Genomic DNA, 18,813 nt, shown 5'->3' with positions numbered 1-18,813 from the left:
GTGCGATTTGATTTTATGCAAATGATTTGGGATGGCACAGTGCTGCGAGTATGGAATCAGGCAGAAGGGAGGGAGTGCCGGCAACTTTCAGGCAAATCAATTCGAGCTTGCCAAAGTGACACAACTTTGAGCACAGACACACTCGCTTGCACACACACACTATCACACACACACACACACACACACACACACGTAGACGCCAAAAAAGGATGCGAAAAGAAGCACGGAAACAACAACTCGGGAAAAGAGGAAAAGAGGAGAGCGGGCGTGGAAAAGTGTCGAAAATGCGAGTCAAGGCGCCGTTTTTGCAATTTGTGTGCGACGCGATGTCAAAATACATTGCCAGCTACAGCTACAGCTACAACAACAACAACAACAACAACAACAGCAGCGGCAACAAAAACCGCACATGATGAGGAAGAGGAAGAGCCGTGGCAGAAAGTTGAAAAAAAAGCAACAAAAAAGTGGCCGAAGTGAGGAGCAGAGGAACAGAGGAGCAGCCGCATGTAAATGCCAAACGTAAGTGCGCGACATAAGTTGATTTGGACAGGAGCCTTTCTCCACTTATTGAAAATGTTTGGTTCAAGGGTTACAATAAAGTTATTGGGTTTACTAATCAACAATTTTAAGACCGGCTTGCATTGCGTATACGTGATATTTTGTATATACCAATAATTAGTTAAAGATTTTAGTGCAATAAAAAATAACCAACAGCAGGGGATGTCTAAAGAATAATAACTGTCAAGCACTTGCATAAATGCATTTTATTTTCCCGACAGAATTAAGCTCATGTTCCGCACTGTACTCAGCACTCGGTTTGTGTTGAAACTGTTGGTCTGCATACGTGTCGAGTGTTTATTTGAAGGTTAAAAATGCATAAACTTTTAAGCTCGTGCACACACAGACACCGACACTAAAACTAATGGCTTTAATTATTAATATTTCAGCGTAAAATTTAAATTCAAAGCATGACAGCTAGCAGCGCGGGAGAAAGGGGATAGGAAAACGAAATGCTAGGAGTGCGAAACCCGTTTTCACCCATTTCTTTCTCCTGCTCTTGCTCCTGCTCTTGCCTTTCCTCTTGTTTTCATTTCGTTTGGTTTTGTTACTGTTATTTCTGCAATATATTAAAATTCAATTTAATACAATTTCAATTGCTTGTGCGTGCCATTGCGATTACAGAGGCAAGATGGCAATAGTGGCTTTCAAAATGGCGAAAGGTTAAGTGCTTGCAAAATGTCAACCATTGGTTCGCCAGGGAAAAGAGCTATGATCCTTAAATTGCTTTGCATACAATCCAATTACTTTTTCGCCGAGCCTTGTATTTAATTGATGACTAAGTAATTAAGGTGGTTAACTTGGAGCCATGACCCTAATTTTTTTTCCCCCATAAAACAGTAAAGTATAAAAGACTTTTTTTTACAAACAAACTTCAAATGTATTTCTATTTACGCACAGCTGAATCAGTAGTGGGTATGACTGGGGACTTAACTGATTTTATTTTCCCCTTTTCCACATTTCTTGTTGTTTTTCTCTAGCTTGCTGTCACATTGTTTCTTCCACTAGATTTTTAGCTGGTGTATTCTGCTTTGTATGCAAAACGTGCAAGCTTTGGTTGTTGTAGATATGTTGTTGTTGTTGTTGTTGTTGTTAGTGTTGCTTTAAGTGCGTGTTGCATCGCTCAACGCTGCCGTTATTTATGCAGCAACAGCAACGGAAGCGGCAACAACGCCTGCCGGTCGATCTCGGTGACCCATTGCTGTTGTTTTTGCTGGCGTTTAATGAAGAGCCCACAATCAACTGAACAGAGAACGATGAATCGAGGCCTAGACCCACATCCACATTCACATCCTCATTCTCATTCTCATCCTCATCCACATCCTCATCCACATCCACATCCAGGCGCATAACCACATTCAAAAGTCGAGGCCATTCCCTGACATGTCAGTCTTGCCATGCTGCCAGTGCTTGTTGTAATTTGCATTTCATTTTTCGCCTTTGTAGTGAAAAACTGTCATTAAATTAAAGGGTACAAATTGAAGGAAGCATAGTCCGAAAGGAGCCAAAGTTCTAGCTCAGACTTAGGATGCATCTGGTAAGGAAAGCAAACCCAAGAATGTAAAATAAACTAAGAACTCCGGAACGGGCACACGTAATTTATGCACTGAACTTAATTCATAAATTTGGCCATTGACCTACAAAAATTGTCTGTTCATTGTGAAATCCCGCAAAACCAATGTTTTCACTATGAGAAAACAGATAATTTAAAAAACATAACGAATTTGTTCTTAGATCGATTTATAGATTTTTTTATTTAAAAAAAAACTGCATTTTAATTTACAAAACCTATTTATAATAATCTTTTCTATACCATTTTGTATATTTAGCAGCTCAATATGGATGATCACAAAGGAAGCGGCGACGACAGCAAGGCGCGGCTTTGGAGACCCTGAAAACACGGACCATTCTGGATAATACTTCCTCGCTAATGTTGATATCGACCAACGAGAACAGCTGACCGGCACGACCTTCTTCGCGTTTATGGCAAAATTTGGACTATATTGTTCCTGGAGCAGATCAGCAATATAAAATATTATAATATTAACACAGGAATCTTACTCATTATTAGCTTTAAGACCGAATTTGTGAAGATTATACAAGCTAAATTAAATATATGAAACGATTATTGATTAATTTATTTGATTTTTTGGTGGAAATTGGGCGGCTGGGAGATTTCTTCTCGATGTCCCTATTTCGGATGTACACTATAATAATATCAATATATGTACTTCTAATATAGCATAAGAAACAGAATTATTATTTATTTAGAAGTCGCATTATTAAAGATTATAAAAACTAACAAATGAAGTTCTTGATTTTTGGGCTGTGGGGGATGTTTCGGACAACCAAATTGGTCGATTCTGAAAACCAGATACCAGGCGAACAGAAACGCCTAGCAGGTGGATATCGAATTTTTTTTTTTGTATAACAGCGATCTTCCATCAGTAAGCAATCAGTAGCAGAGATCTTCTGTCAGTAAACAATTGTATAGCAGCGATCTTATATCCGTAGCAAAAATCTTCTGTCAGTAAGCAATTAATAGCATAGAGCTTCTGTCAGTGAGCAACTTTTCCAAAAATTTTGTCAGTAAGCAATTATTTGGTATTGATTTTGGCTGAAAATGAAATACCAGGCAGCCCCCTAATTGTAGCAGAAAGCTTCTGTCAGTAAGCAATTATTTGGAATTGATTTTGGCTGAAAATGCAGCCCCCTAATTGTAGCAGACAGCTTCTGTCAGTAAGCAATTATTTGGTATTGATTTTGGCTGAAAATGCAGCCCCCTAATTGTAGCAGGCAGCTTCTGTCAGTAAGCAATTATTTGGTATTGATTTTGGCTGAAAATGCAGCCCCCTAATTGTAGCGGACAGCTTCTGTCAGTAAGCAATTATTTGGTATTGATTTTGGCTGAAAATGCAGCCCCCTAATTGTAGCAGACAGCTTCTGTCAGTTTTTTTTTTCTTTATTTATTTATTTAGTGCAGAATCTGTACAGCAAATTAAAGTACTTAACAACACAGGTGTCACCAATGAGAAAAGTAAACCAAACCTCAGCATTAAGAAGAGGATTATATATAGTATTTTCTTATTGATTCCTTATCGTCTTGGCAAAGCCTTGCCTTTTGAGACGCCTCAAAGGTCTCGCTGGGAGTAGATTCCTAGCCAGTAAGCTGCGGTGTCTTTCTAATCTATCTCGGTATCGGCTTGTGTGTCTCCCAATCTGTTCTTCCACAGTGTGTAGATTTAGGTCTCTGTGAAGTGTCGTGCCACGCACATACCAGGGACAGTCAGTAATGGTACGTAGAAACCGATTCTGCAACACTTGTAACCTTTTGTAGTTCGATTTGGCTGCGATCCCCCAAATTTGAATACCATAAAGCCAGATTGGCAGGATACAGAATGCATATACTGCCCTCTTGCATCTCAGCGGCAAAGTGCTCCTTCTGTGTGTAAGCCAACGCAGTTGCTGAATCCTTTGGTTACATTTTTTGACTGTTGCTTTCAGATGTGGTCCGAACGTAAGGCGCTTATCCAGTGTGATACCAAGATATTTTGCTTGCGACGGCTGTTCCAAACTGACTCCCTCTAGCTGGATTTCAGGGGTGTTAGATACAAGTCTCTTCAGTGTAAAGCAGGGGTTCGTAGTTTTTTGCGGATTGATTCTCATATTCCAACGTTTACACCAAGCAGAAAGATCCTTAAGGTATTCTTGTATTCCATTTGCTGCTTCCCTCCGACATCTGGAATTGTAGATGACTGCAATGTCATCTGCATATGTAGCAATCAAAGCTTTGGAAGGATCTATCATGTGATGTCTGTTTGGGCTTGGTATTGATTTTGGCTGAAAATGCAGCCCCCTAATTGTAGCGGACAGCTTCTGTCAGTAAGCAATTATTTGGTATTGATTTTGGCTGAAAATGCAGCCCCCTAATTGTAGCAGACAGCTTCTGTCAGTAAGCAATTAGTAGCATAGAGCTTCTGTCAGTTAGCAACTTTTCCAAAAATTTTGTCCATTTCCACCTACTAATGGATTATGTTCGCCTGGTACCTAAAAGTGGATTTTCCAATTTGTCCCTTCGAATTCGTTCCGCCAATACCAACATATTCAACCAAACCTCATTTTGAAGTACCAGGCGAACAGAATGCAATAGTAGGTGGTTACGCTTTTTTTTTAATATTTTCAAATTGCCCGCAAAAGTATGCTATAAAAAATAAACAAGAGCAACACCACGTTTTGTCTACTGGCCCCCATAAGTATGCTACAATTTGTCCCTTCGAATTCGTTCCACCAATACCAACATATTCAACCAAACCTCATTTTGAAGTACCAGGCGAACAGAATGCAATAGTAGGTGGTTACTCTTTTTTTTTTAATATTTTCAAATTGCCCGCAAAAGTATGCTATAAAAAATAAACAAGAGCAACACCACGTTTTGTCTACGAGCCCCCATAAGTATTCTACAAATTTGGAAGCCCCCTAAGATATGCAACACTTTTCATTTGTGGAGCGTACTGCTTGACATGATCCACTGGGTTTGAAACTCGGCTATGTTTATATGGTTTTTGCAGCCACCTACTAGGCCTTTCTGTTCGCCTGGTATTTGGTCCCCCGAATTTACCGATTTGGCCCATAAAACAAACAAAAATCATGTCATCTCATTTTTATTCTCGTTTATTATGCAACTACATATTAAATAAAATGAAAGTTCGTAATCGTTATATTATATTTTTTTATTATGTTATTGTATCATTTTATTATTATTATATATTATACTATTACATGTTTTAAAATTATTATTATTACAATATGTCTTAATATAACTCTTAATAATTTAGTTAGCACTCTCCTCATCGAAGGCGAATGAAATACGTTCCGGGAAGATAACTGGTACCTTCGCTGACATCGAGTCTTCAGAGTCTCCTCCAGTGCATTCCCTCGCTGTCGTTGCCGCATTCTGCCCTTTCTTGGCGTCTCGCTTGGAAGCAGGCCGAATACGGGAAGTTTCCACCTATAAATAAAAATAAAACAAAAATATTTAATTAATTTATGGAAGAGAAAACCGATTTAGTTAACGAAATAAAATTGGCAAACAAAAAAGTAAAAACAAAAACTAACTTCATTTAGTCTTTTCTTTTTATACTTGTATTTCTAATGATTGATGGTTTCATTTTTCGCATTTTTGATAAGGGGTAACATCGTCATTTTTTGCGAAAAATGGCAAAATTTCCACTTTTTGGGTGTTTATATCATCGGATAGGAAATTGCGAATTCAACGATGTATGCCATTCCACATTTGGAAGAGTACTTCCTTAGATAATGCAAAAAAACTGGGTTTTTTAAAGCCATTTTTTGTAGCTTTGGGCAAAAAAAAAATACTTTTTCCATTGGTAATTTGTCTGTTATTTGGGCAAGAAACAACTTACAGCCAAACAAAGTATAGTTTTGGAAACTAGAAAAGCTCAACTATTCATGCCACCGAATGCAATTTAATTGTTATAGTTAATTGATTCTTTAATTAGTTCATAAAAACTGATCAGTTGACAATTCCGGTAGAAAACACTATATTTTGAGTGGTTTTTTGGTTGTAATAAGGCCAAAAAGTGACTTACAGCGGAACCAAACACTGTTTTGAGCACCTTATGACCACAGTTAACGAGCCCAATCACTTTTTGGACGATTCAAAAAAAATGATTTTTGGCCAATTTTTGCAATTTTCATAAGGGGTAACATCGTCATTTTTTGCGAAAAATGGCAAAATTTCAACTTTTTTGGGTGTTTATATCATCGGATAGGAAATTTTATTGCGAATTCAACGATGTATGCCATTCCACATTTGGAAGCGTACTTCCTTAGATAATGCAAAAAAACTGGGTTTTTTAAAGCCATTTTTTGTAGTTTTGGGCAAAAAAAAACTTTTTCCATAGGTAATTTGTCTGTTATTTGGGCAAGAAACAACTTACAGCCAAACAAAGTACCTATAGTTTTGGAAACTAGAAAAGCCCAACTATTCATGCCACCGAATGCAATTTAATTGTTATTTAACTGATCCTTTAGTTAGTTCATAAAAACTGATTCGGGAAAGATCAGTTGACAATCATCATTTTTTGCGAAAAATGGCAAAATTTCATATTGCATTTTTTAAAAGATTTTTCTGTGTTGTTTGGGCAAGAAAGGACTTATAGACAAACAAAGTATAGTTTTAAACAAGAAAGGAAGCTGGCTTCGGCAAGCCGAAGCTTATATACCCTTGCAGTCATCAAATATGTCGAACAAAATGCATAAAAGTTAAACAACATCGAAGCTAAGACGATTTTTCTATTGATTTTCCATATTTTCGACTATAGATCATATGGTATAGTTGTCCGATTTTGATCAAATTTAATTCGTAAATTAAGAGTCGTTAGAAAACTTTATATTCCAAAAATCATGCTTATCTGATAAAAAACAACGATGTTATAATTTTATTTTCGTTATTTCTATATAGATTTTTAGATCTTTCCTATGGCAGCTATAAGATATAGTTGTCCGATTTTTATGAAACTTTTTAAAAAACTTTATATTCAAAAAATCATGCTCGTGGGAATAGAAAACGCTATCTTGAAGAAATCAGGGCGATCTGACCAAAAACAAGGCCTTGAGAATTTTTTATTTCATTCTCTCGTATGGGAGCTATGCGATATAGTCGGCCGATCCGGCCCATTCCGACTTATATACTGCGTGCAATAACTACACACTTTTTGAGAAAGTTTCAGCAAGATAGCTTTAAAACTGAGAGACTAGTTTGCGTAGACAGGAGGACAGACGGACAGACGGACAGACGTATTCTGATTCAACTCGTGATGCTGATCAAGAATATATATGCTTTATGGGGTCTGAGGTGTCTCCTTCACTGCCTTGCAAACTTCTGACTGAAATTATAATACCCTTTTGCTCTGCAAGGGTATAAAAACATTTCGGAGAATGAACCCCTAATAACGTAATTTAAATCAAAGAACTCAGCACAGGCACAGGCACAGGAGTTTAAACACAAACACAGTTGACACTTTATGCTCAACTTTTTGTTTTGCCACCATTCTGTGTGGGCGAATAACTGATTTAACTGGGAATTTAATTCGTTTGACACCCTTTTGCATGTCGATAAAGGACACTGTGTGTTGTCCTGCATACAGAATTCATATAATATTTTTACTACAGATATGCTGTGTGTGCTATATGTGCTATATGTACGTAAACAAACAAGTGACTTACATAGGCGAACTGCAGGAGTTGGCAAAACTTTATTAACCGCAGCCAGGGGGTCGCAGGTTAGCCATAAATATGTATTTTCTCCGGTATGTGAATCCAACTATATAGCTATATACCTCCCGAATCAGGTCAAAGCAAGCACGCGAAGGGTAATAAACATGATAAATACTCGGCAAAAGGAACAGCAAGGGTGAACGAATTGTTAAAGAAGCCAAAGTAGAGCTGCAAGCCAATTGCAAATATAAAAACAATTTTAATGGGCTGGTGTTTTTTTTTTTTTTTTTGGATTTGAATAGATCATCTTAACGCAACTCACTAGCACAAGTAAAATTGCAATGAACAGTTTTCCAACTTATAATCGGATAACATTAAAAAAGGGGAAGTGAGAGAGAACTCATTGGGAAAATACTCACGGGTACAGGAAGCTGGGGACCTGAGGCAGCAGACTTGGCATTCCGGCAGGGCCGAGAATCTCAGTTTCAGTGCAATTAGCTGCGAGCCAGGCCTAATCAAATGGCCAACTGCCTAGCTACCTCCTTTCCCCGAGGATACGGAGTCGAGGGGCCTTGTAAAAACTGCAGGACATAAAAATGGTTGCTTCCGGCCAACAATACACAAGCCGCAATATTCACACTTTCACAGCTGACTGGGTACACACACATCCTGGGGGCGCAGGACGAAGGAGGCATACAAATGAAGAGCTGGCAGCCAAAAGTTGCCACGGTGCAGCTCAGGCCGATGAAGGCCTTCCAAATGAATATGCGTGCAGAGCCGAGAACAGGGCAGCTCCTCGAGCCAACGAGAATCTGGGGACTCATCCCCATCGCACTGCTCATCCCCAATCCCATTCCCAAGTCCCTGCCCCCCATCAGTCATGATTGCCGCAGTCTGTGGTCTCATGATCGTAATTTACTATTCACAAAATATTCAAAACTGCTGCACAAGTGACACTCGAATGTCTTTTCGCAGTCCCACTGACAGACGCAGACGCATTCACAGTTGGAGTCGGGATACAGGACGCTGGATGGAGGACTCTGGTCTGGGGACATCATCCGAGTGCTCATCATCAACATCTCCATCCCCATCTCCATCCCCATCCCCATCGCAATTCCCGTCCTGGTTGTCGTCTGTCAAGTGCCAAAAGTGCTTTGTGCCTTTTGCTTTCGGCTCTCCGGGTTTTATTGTAATGCTCTTTGTTAGAGCTGGCAAAACTTTGCCGCAGGTTCATTTTAATGAGAGGGGATAGGATAGGATAGCTCGGCAGCATAAAAGCGATCCTCGAACAACACTTCCTCTGCACTTTTAAACACACTTTCAAGTCCACTCAACAGAATATACAATCCTGTTGACGGTTGCTTATTGATTCAAAGAGAACATTTGGCGAGGAATTAAACGCAAGGACAGATTTGCATTTAAGTTATTCCATGCACTCGGTTGCCCTGGTTAATTAAATGTTCGAGTAATAAGAGACCTATCATATTATCCTGAGGTGAGGCACCAGGCATCTAGCCCGAGATCAATGCTTTTGTTTGGAACAAAGGCGTTTATTGTTTGTGCCCAGTTGATGTGGCTTTGGCCTGTAATTGCCCGGCATGCTTATTCGATTCCCAGGTTCCTGCTTCACTGACACTGAAAAATGTAGGTTATCGAATAATGCAGGGCAGCAATAAGTAGTTCAAGATGAGTAATTCAAGATCTCTTCAAACCCACCATTGAACCAAACTGTTTTGAACCGTGTAGGATTTTCTGCCGTGCCATTCGCATGGGATAATTCCGCCAAGTGGGAAATTGTAAAGACGGCTTAGGCAAGAGGACTTCCCAAAGGCTTTGGGCTGCAAACACCTCAACCTCACCTCAACCTGAGGCCTTAAATTGCCGGATTGCATGCCCTTTGTCGAATCGAGTCGGATCCTGGGAAAGTGAGCTGGTCAAATGCTTATTAGGCCCATGACAGCTGCATTGTTTTCTCCTGTTTGTGATGGGAGTGGACAATGGACGCATATCTTATGCAGCATCAGTAGTCGCGTTCTATAATGACATCGAAGCGGCTTAAATGCCAAGAAGAATGGGAAAGTTTGAACTACCTGTCGAACAATCCAATTAGGAGCCACGTACATACACGTTATTTAAGGCACTTGTCCCCGAGCCGAGTGGAAATCATTAAAGTTAAATCACAGAACTTTTGCTCCTTTAGACTCCTTTCTCTCCGCGGAACCCGAAAGTGTTTCAGTGGGCAAAGTACTCGTTTTATTGACAAATACGGTAACAATACTTTCTGTTTTCATTCGCTCGCCGTGGCACAAGTCAAGGCAAACTTTGGGCTGATTGTTTCGACTTGCTGGCCACCACTCGCACTCGCACTGGATTCCTTCACTTTTGGCAGCAGGACCAACAGAAACGGCACCGGGGGAGCCAACAACTTGGTGGACCATAAAACAAGGTAAACTATAAAAAAGCGACGCCAAGAGAAAGCAATTACAAATGCAAACTACGAGCAGCGAGCAGCGAGCAACAGCTGCGGGCGGCCAGTCCGTGGGGCATTGGGGATGGGACTTGGGGTGCGGGCAAGTCCGATAGGGGAAGTACGGAGTCCGGAGTGAGGAGTACGGAGTGCGAGGTCCGGATTCTCCAGTCCGGATCCTCCATTCCGGAGAACGCGGCCCGCCGTTGAGGTGTGTCCAATCTGCTGCTCTCGCCAGATGCTTGCTCTTGGTCTCGAAAGGTTTTTCGCTTTTGGTTTTCTGTTTTGCAAATTTTAATGTCCAACGGGGGCATATGTTTATGACGCTTACTAAAAAGAATGTTTTTACGACTCGAGTCTTCCACTTTCTAGCGGCACTTACAGTTTATGTGGCTTTCTCCGGCGAATAAACGAATCAAATTCCTTTGCTGGCACACACAGCGTATGAGTAATGCAAGAAAGTGTTTTCCCCGGAAATGGATGCGATGGGTGAGAGTAGAGCAGGAGAAGGGAAAGGAGTGGATTTTTGGCAGGATAGATCATCATTGCCATGGCGATGGCGATGGGAGCTCGCATTCCGGCCAAGTTGGAGCGCAGGAGGCGGTCGGAGGACGGAGGACGGAGGACACCTGCGTGGAATTACGGGAGGACTCGCGCAGAACTAGAGCCCAAGGAGCAGCCATAAAGTGCAAGGATACGTAATGCAATATTTAGCATCCTTTGAGCGCGCTCCAGTTAAGTGAGAGAAAAAAAACGAAAGCGTCGCACGAGGAGCAGCCGGCAGATCCTTGGGCTCATCCTGCACCAGGCTGCTCCTTGCGATGCTACGTGCAACTCGACGCGTATCAAGTTACAGCTCGCAACAAATATTAAATCAGTAAAATGTCCTTTAGGGCGCACTCAGATGTAATTGTTGTTGCTGTCGCCCCTCCCCCTCCCCCTCGACTCCTGTTCCCACTCCTGCTCCTCCGAGCGGAATTCTAGTTCATCTCGCCGCCATTGTTGTCCTTCTTCCCCCCCCTCCTCTGCACCCTACCACGCCCCTCGTCTTCAGGCGCAGCGCGTCAAAATTGCTGCCAGCCCGCGAGTGTTTATGGCGCCTCACGGGATCCCCGACCCCTTCGTCCTGCGTCCTGCGTGCTCAATCCCCCTGCTCGAGGGCACCAAGTCAGGTGGGAGGTACAGTGAAACCGAACGGGTGAATCCCACCGTCCGTCTTATGAGTAGCGTTCCGCAAGTAATTCACATTTGAAAACATTGCCAAATAACCAAACTTACAGCCAAAGTATAGTTTTGAAAGAGAAGCTGAGAATTCAACTGAATGCAGGTAATTAATTGTAATTTACCCAATCCCAAACTTCTGACCGAAATTATAATATCTTCTGTTCTGTAATGGTACAAAAAATACAGAATGGATGCGCAGATGATGAGTGCTTCGGATATAAGTCGGCCCTCCGCTTCCAGGTTGCCTCTTTACTGCAAGAGGGCTTACCAGCCTGATCCGAAACCGAGGATATATCCACCTCCCCACCTGACCTTGTGCCTGGCAATCCCTCCCCCGGCTCCCGGCCTTATCCTTCACCCTTTGTAATGCTCTTAGCACTTTCCTTTTGGCCCTCTTTGTCTGCCTTTCTGCCCTCTGCTAACCACATTTTCCCAGCACTCTCTGGCTGCCTCTCGCCTGGTTTCTTTTGGCCAGGATGGCCCGGTGCCATCCACTCAGATTGAAAGCGCCTTGTCGGCCCGGCAAATTGATTCCGACCCACTGTGCCACGGACCACGCGACACTCTTCGCACTTCTTCACACTCCTCCCTCGCTCCACTTTGCTTCGCTTCGATTCCGGACGAATCCGGACGGATAGTGGAAGCCCGATCCCGTGGCGATTTTTATTACGCATCCCGCGCGGATGAGACATTGTTGTCTGCCTGTTGGACACCGCTACTTAGGCTGGATTCCTGGATACGCTCTATGGACTACGGAGCACGGCTGAAAGATTGCGCGACTGCGAGTGCACTTTTCACGGCTATGAAATTACCGCAGAGAGCAGAGAAGAGGAGGTGGAAAGCGGGAAGCGGAGTCAAGTGCCCGCCCGCCGCCTGCCACATTGTAATTTGATTTTGCGGTCGCACAGGTACAAATGCCTTGCTCTGCCATGCGGTCAGCCGAGGAAGAGAAAGCCTTTTCCAACGGAGACGCTCCCAGTTGGGAGGCAGGACACGAAGGGGGGGTGGGCTTCACTCGCGGGCTTGCCACTTGCTCTGCTCCTCTGCTCCTGTCACTTGCACTTTTCAGATTGTGTGTCCTGTCCCGTCCCGTCCTTTCCCCTCCCGCACTCCTGGCCATGTTATTTATGCCCCTCGGTGTGTGTGTGTGCGTGCTGCTGCTGCTTGTGTTCGTGTTCTGTGTGTGTGTGGGTGAGTACGCCTCCGCTGGGATGATAATGTGTGCGCATAAATATACATGGCGAATTTATTAAGTTTTATGTGCCAGCGCACAGAAGTAGGCAACAAGAAGCGCAGCTCTCGGCAAGGACTCGCATTCGGATTCAGTTTTGACACCTTGCCACCTTGCCACCTTGGTTCCCAGCCTCCTCCTTCCCCTCAGCCAGTTCCCATCTTGCTTTAAAACAAGTTTATCAACTCTTCCGACAGGCCCAAAAATGGCAGGCACGCGATATGCCAGCCACCTGGAGAAAAACTTATGGCCAAGTGCTGCTGCGAGCAGAATGCATATTTGGAGCCTCGAACGCCCGATAGACGAATGCGATTCGGTGGGGACATCGAGTGGTAAGTGCACTGGCAGAGCAGCAAACAAAGTGGGAACACACTTTGCCACATGTCTTGGATTCGGTTCAAATGGCCCTCATATCCTCGCATTTGTCGCCCACTTTCCTCTTCTTAACGAGCCAAATTGTATGAGCCAATGGTTTGGCTCGTCTTCGGTGGCAACTGCGCGGTTAACTGAGGCAAAGTGGCACTTGCAGTGGGTGGCTGGTAAATCAGCGACTTCGCGATGAAGGAGTTGTTGGAGTGTGGCGACAGGGATCAGTCATCTGTGCGGTGCACAGCTCGCAACATTCCGTGCCAATCTGCAGACAGCGCCTCCAGGGGCCACTCCCCCTTGCTCACTCCCTCCCCTCCCCCTCATCCATTCATCTTCCTCATCCTCGTTCTCATCCTGCAACGACTACTTATCTTATTACTGGGGACCCCCCATTTGGCAGCTCAACTCCTCCTTTTCGAGTTCTCGTCATCAAGTAGTCGCCATGGGAGGCAATTCTATTCCGTTTCTGGTTCGTCTGTTCCGTTGCGTCCCATTCCGTTTCGTTTCGTTTCGTTTCTGTCCGTCCCTCTGTCCGTTTGTCCGTCCGTTCTGTCCCAGTCCCCACTGTAAGCAATGTAAGCACTGTAAGTTGACAAGTCGTCACTCCACTCCACTGCGAATTTCCCAGCTGCCAGCCGGAAAACTCCAGCCCAGAGGGAGGTACCCCCCCCACCCACCCTTTCCCTTGGATCCTTGGAGCCTTGGATTCCAGTATAGAACTTAATTTGCACTATTCAGAGTGCGATTCGTCGCCGTCGTCATGGCTGCCAGCGTCGGGCGCTTTTTATTATTTCTCGCTCTGCCAAATTGTATCCAAGTTATTGTCGTAAAACATACGAAGCTGCCACAGTGCGTATGCGTTATATTTGCAGCAGACACCCCGCATCCTCACTTCTTGTTCCACTTCTCGTTCCACTTTTGCTTCCACATCGACTTCCTTCCGAGCCAGAAGCACTGCCCGACGATGTTGCGGGAATACCCTGCCGCAGGATATTGTGGCTTCCCACGAAAAACATTTGGGATGCGCCAATCGAGTTGATCATCGGCAGGAATTCCTTTGCGAAGTTCAAGCTGAACGGTGTCGTTTGCTTATCCCATTTGCAAGGCGAATGCAGGCAGATATCTTTTAAAGGAATATATATTTTATATATACGGATAGCGGCAGTGATCTGCACTCCACTCCAGCGTATCCACCGGCCAGGAGTGAGTTGCCTGGTGCGACTGTTTTATTTGCTCAATTTTTATACATTTCACGCTGCTGTTGTCGCTGCCGGTTTTGATTTGGGGCTTCCCCCCTTTCCTCCTTCCCCGCTTCCTCCTTCCTCCTTCTCGCGACTCGCAAGGCAACATATCTGCCACCCACTCTGCACTCCCCACTCAGCAAACCCAACCACCCACACATATGTCAGCGGGCATCATGGGTTTTTCCCCACTTTTCCTTGTTTTCCCGCTACTTTTTTGTGTTTTACTTCGCTGAGCGAATGTGTCACACAGTTTTTAGTGTGTAAAGTGCAAACAATCAACACAAGCGACTTTCAGCTGCTGCTTCTCTGCTGACTGCGCCCCGCCTCCTTGGTTTTTCGCCACGCTTTTAGCTAAGCTCGGTCGCACTCCGCGAGGCTCCACTGTTCCCCTGCCGTACTGTACTGCAGCTGCAGCTGGCTGCTTGTCAAACGCTAGCAGCAGCAGCAGCAGCAGCAGCACTTTTTCAGCTCGTTTCTGCCACTATTACATTTCATATTTCCACGCCCTCGCCGTTGTCCAGCTTTGGACTGAAACTCAGCACTTTGCCATCGCAAACCCAGGCCCAGCCCCTCGAATTTCGAATTTCGGATTTCGGCTGCAGTCCCGCAAGTCCCCCTTGACCCTTGACCCCTCGCAAAAACACCTTTCGTTCGGCCGTCGATTTTTTTCGGGAGTGGGTTTAGTCCAGCTCTCAGTGCTCCGTTTCTTAATGGAGGAACTCAGCCCACCGATATAAAGATATGCTAGCAAAGATTCGGAATTAAAACTTTCAGTTTATTCAGTTTCACCAGAACAATAACCTCGGAGGAAAAATTGCGAAGCGAAATCACGCAATAAACTCTCTTTGCGATAAAGTCTTCATACAACAGCCGAAGATAATTTAATTTCATCTCATCAGTTTTCGTTCACTCATTTTTTTTATAGAGAAACCTGCATAAAAGGACAGAAAATCATTTTATCTGAGCAAAGAAGTTATTTTCTTTTGTCTTTCGAGCTCCCTAAAAATGTTGCATACCAGCTTTTTCAAATTCGGAAGCGTAATTCTTTTGCGAAATGCGTTGGCAATTTGCAAATAGAGTATACCCATGGCCTCTCTACAAACCTTTTCGACTTGTTTCAGGAGGTAGTGCATCCGCTGGCAGGCTGGAGTTGCACCATTACACCACTTGGATATGTGGGGACTCACCAAGGACACAGGGCAGCAGGACAACAGGTCCTCGGAGTCCCGAACTGAATCGAACTGATTCGAAAACGGAGTCCAATCAGCAGCTCCCAATGGCGGCTATCAATGGCAGGGCCGAAAGCGATTTTAATTCCATTGAGGCGCCGCAGGACGAAGCCCCAAGGACAACTGCTCGTCTCACTGTCGACTGAGTGACGGATTTATACAGTATGCACAGGCAGCGAGCGAACGGGGCTATGACAACTCCGATTGCGACTTCATTTCACTTGAGGCTTCCCGAGCAATTCAGCTCCTCAGCTGTGCAGCGGGGGGTTCGGAGTGGAAAGTGGAAAGGGGAAAGTGAGGAGCTGTTGCAACTCCAGTCTCTCTGTCCGAGTGAGTGACGTGTCCAGAAAGGACATTGGTATGCACTGCTCGTAATCCCAAAACATATACTTAGAGTGCGCAGGGATACGGAGATCCTGGGAGAGGCGAGCAGCAATAAACAGGAAGCTCAACGGAAAAAACCAACAAACGAGCCAGGGAGTGCTTCGCAGGACGCAGGACGCAGGACAAAGGATGAAGGAGGATGTCGGAGTCGGAGTCGGAGTGGCAGCATAAACTGAATAAAAAATAATTAAGCCACTGTTGACGCATTTTTCGGAACGCCAAGCACGTGACAGGATTCCCGGGGAGTGCAAGAGTCCGCCAGCACCATTAAATTGCTAAAAAAAGGAGAGAGAAGTTTCTCTTTGAATGCTGGACTCTTTGGACGTACAGGAATTAGGTGTCGGCGGGATGACCCCCTGACCCCGTGACCCCGGCTGCACTCCCTCAATTATGCATTCATCGCATTCCCTCCTCCTCCCCGACGAGTTTCCCCCGTTTCCCCCGCTTTGACCCACTTCCGGTCTTCCAGTTAGCGGCCAAATGAACCAACATGGCCGTTCAAGCGACCTTCTGCCGTTTTAGTTGTTTCCCCGATCCCTAATGAATATGAAGGGAAGTTGCCTGCATAATTTAAGGGGGGAGGAGGGGAGAAGCCCAGCCAGAACAGACAGAAACTGACTGCATCGAATGGCATGCGTTTGGCCATCGGAGTTTTTACGAGGCGCCTGCTGGTCAGCTGGTCATAAAAAAAACACGCACAGCTTAACCAAGACAAATGACAAGGAAGTGTGTCGGAAAGGGGGAGCTACAGAGGGGGGGGTCAGGAGGTCACAAGGCGGGAAGAAAGAGGGGGAAAGGGAAAGGGGAAGGGGGATCAGGGGGGCCAGGAAGTGGTCCAAATTCGGGCGGTCCTTGGAAGTGTGTGCAATGACAAAAAGCCAACTGATTAAAGTTGCTGATTGAATGGCACGAGGCTAGAACACTCACTAACGCACACACGCATGCACTGAGAGAAAAACAGGACAAGAAGTGAGTTTGGAGGTGGATAACTAGATAAGAACACACGAAATGCAACCAGATTAGTTGGGACAAAGTATTAATACTTGAAAAACTATATGAATTATTTGAACAACACAAACCTCTCGAGAATCTTATGCAAAGTGTTTCTAGACTATGTATGTACGCCATATGTGCCTCCCTTTTTCGCTCAGTGCTGCGCTGGCATAAATAAGTAAATGCAAAAGTCAGAAAGTTGACAGGGAAACGAAACGAAACGAGGCGCACGTCACTAACTGCGGATGAAGGATGAAGGACGAAGGATGAAGGGCGAAGGCCAGGGGCTTCCGATCCAAAGGGGATCCAAGGGGGGTACATGGACGGGGGAAGGGGGCAGGGCACGCATTTGTCAGGCAAACGGCAGAACGGCAAAAGATGTTTGACTGTTTGACGCTTTGACAGCTGTGGCAGCGGCAATGACAGCGGCAGAGCGGCAGAGCGGCAGAGCGGCAGAGGTAGTCGCAAAATCAAACGAGAAATATGCGCGTCGATTCGCCGCTTTCGTCACTAGACTTACTCTATGTGCCAGCGGGTTGGGTTTGGGTTTGGGTTCGGCTTTCTGGCTTTCTGGGTTTTTGGGTATTTGGGCTTTTACCAGCGATTCGGGCAGGGGAAATGGAACGTCATCTTCAATGGGACATTTCCACTTTGTCAGCCATCATCGTACTTGTCGTCGTCGCCGTCATCGTCAATGGTCGCCAGGGAGCGACTGTTCGCCATGACGACGTCTGCTTTGAGTTCCCCGCCCCTCCAGCTCCTCCCGCTGCTCTCCCTTTCAGCCGCCCTTTCACTGGGAACAGGTCCGCCCAGCCACCTAACCCCATGGCTAGTCCCCCAAATATATTTCACCGCACGTTCTCCTGCCACTTAGGAACGCTTTTCGGTTATTTTTAATATGAGTACGTGACTTTTCCGCTGCCACTGCGTCGCCTTTCGCCGAGAAGCGCTGCCAGCCAGCCGGGGATGTGGCCTTCCTGGCCGAGCTCTAATTAAATGCAGGCCCGAGCCGAATACGGGGATCCACTACACTAATTTGCGAAGGAGTTCGATCAAAAAGCTTCCCCTTCCCCGTGTAAATAGTAGACTGAGGGGAACAATCGAAGAGGTTTGCGACTCAATTTACTCTCTCTCTTTGGAGTGTGGTTAACTCTGGGTTATAATCACAGCTCTGTGATCCCTGATCCTCATTTAATACCTAAGTCTCTCTATTCAAATGGTTAATAAATGGTTAATAGCCACGCAGGCCAGCACTCTTAAATCCACAACTCTGGCCAGAAGGTAGAAAGGGAATGCCTTCTTTAAGCCAGCAGCGCAGCGGCCAAGGAAACGGATGCCGGCCACCCCGTTCGAGCCAGGCGTTTCCGCATTTCGGCCGGGCCAACACACAAACTCGGACACACACACACACAGAAACCCGACACAGACACACACACCAACGCAGCAGCAGCAGAAGCAGACGTAAAGTACAAATGTGCCAAATGATAACATTTTTGGCCCGCCCGCCCACGTATCTCACGGGCGAAACTGGCGACCAAAGTCGAATCTGCATCCTCGTGCTAATACATGTGTGCACTGAGAGAAAAGCCCGCAAGAAGGCCACACGAAATATGAAATGGGAAGGAGGGAAGGGAGTGCCCTGCCCTGCATTTATTCCCAGCTCTCTATTTCGGACAGCTAAATCAATTTCCATTGATTGAAGCACACTTCCCCCTCTCTTTTTTCCCAGTGCAGTGAGCCTTTCAGCTCCTTCGGCAAATTTGACCAACTGCTCGGTGTTTTGGGGGTCGCTGCGTGCGCCGGATTGCATTCCTTGGATGCTCATTTGGTCCGCTTGCACTGCGCTTTTACTGCCACGCCCACACCTCAACGCAC

At 45.0% G+C, this 18,813-nt stretch overlaps 1 long non-coding RNA gene across 2 annotated transcripts in view; it reads right to left on the bottom strand.

Annotated features, from left to right (window-relative positions):
• Positions 1 to 5,338: 5,338 nt before the first annotated feature.
• LOC108097060 overlaps positions 5,339 to 18,813 on the bottom strand; it is a 34,922-nt gene continuing 21,447 nt past the window's right edge. For both annotated transcript variants that reach the window (XR_001771756.2, XR_001771757.2), the window contains exon 3: positions 5,339 to 5,566. This is a non-coding gene — a long non-coding RNA (uncharacterized LOC108097060). The remainder of the gene's footprint in view (positions 5,567 to 18,813) is intronic.

Source organism: Drosophila ficusphila, unplaced genomic scaffold (genome assembly GCF_018152265.1).
Source record: "Drosophila ficusphila isolate 14025-0441.05 unplaced genomic scaffold, ASM1815226v1 contig_198, whole genome shotgun sequence".
Classification (NCBI taxonomy): domain Eukaryota; kingdom Metazoa; phylum Arthropoda; class Insecta; order Diptera; family Drosophilidae; genus Drosophila; species Drosophila ficusphila.
Note: the sequence above shows the minus strand (reverse complement) of the source record. Positions and strands in the feature narration are given on the sequence as shown.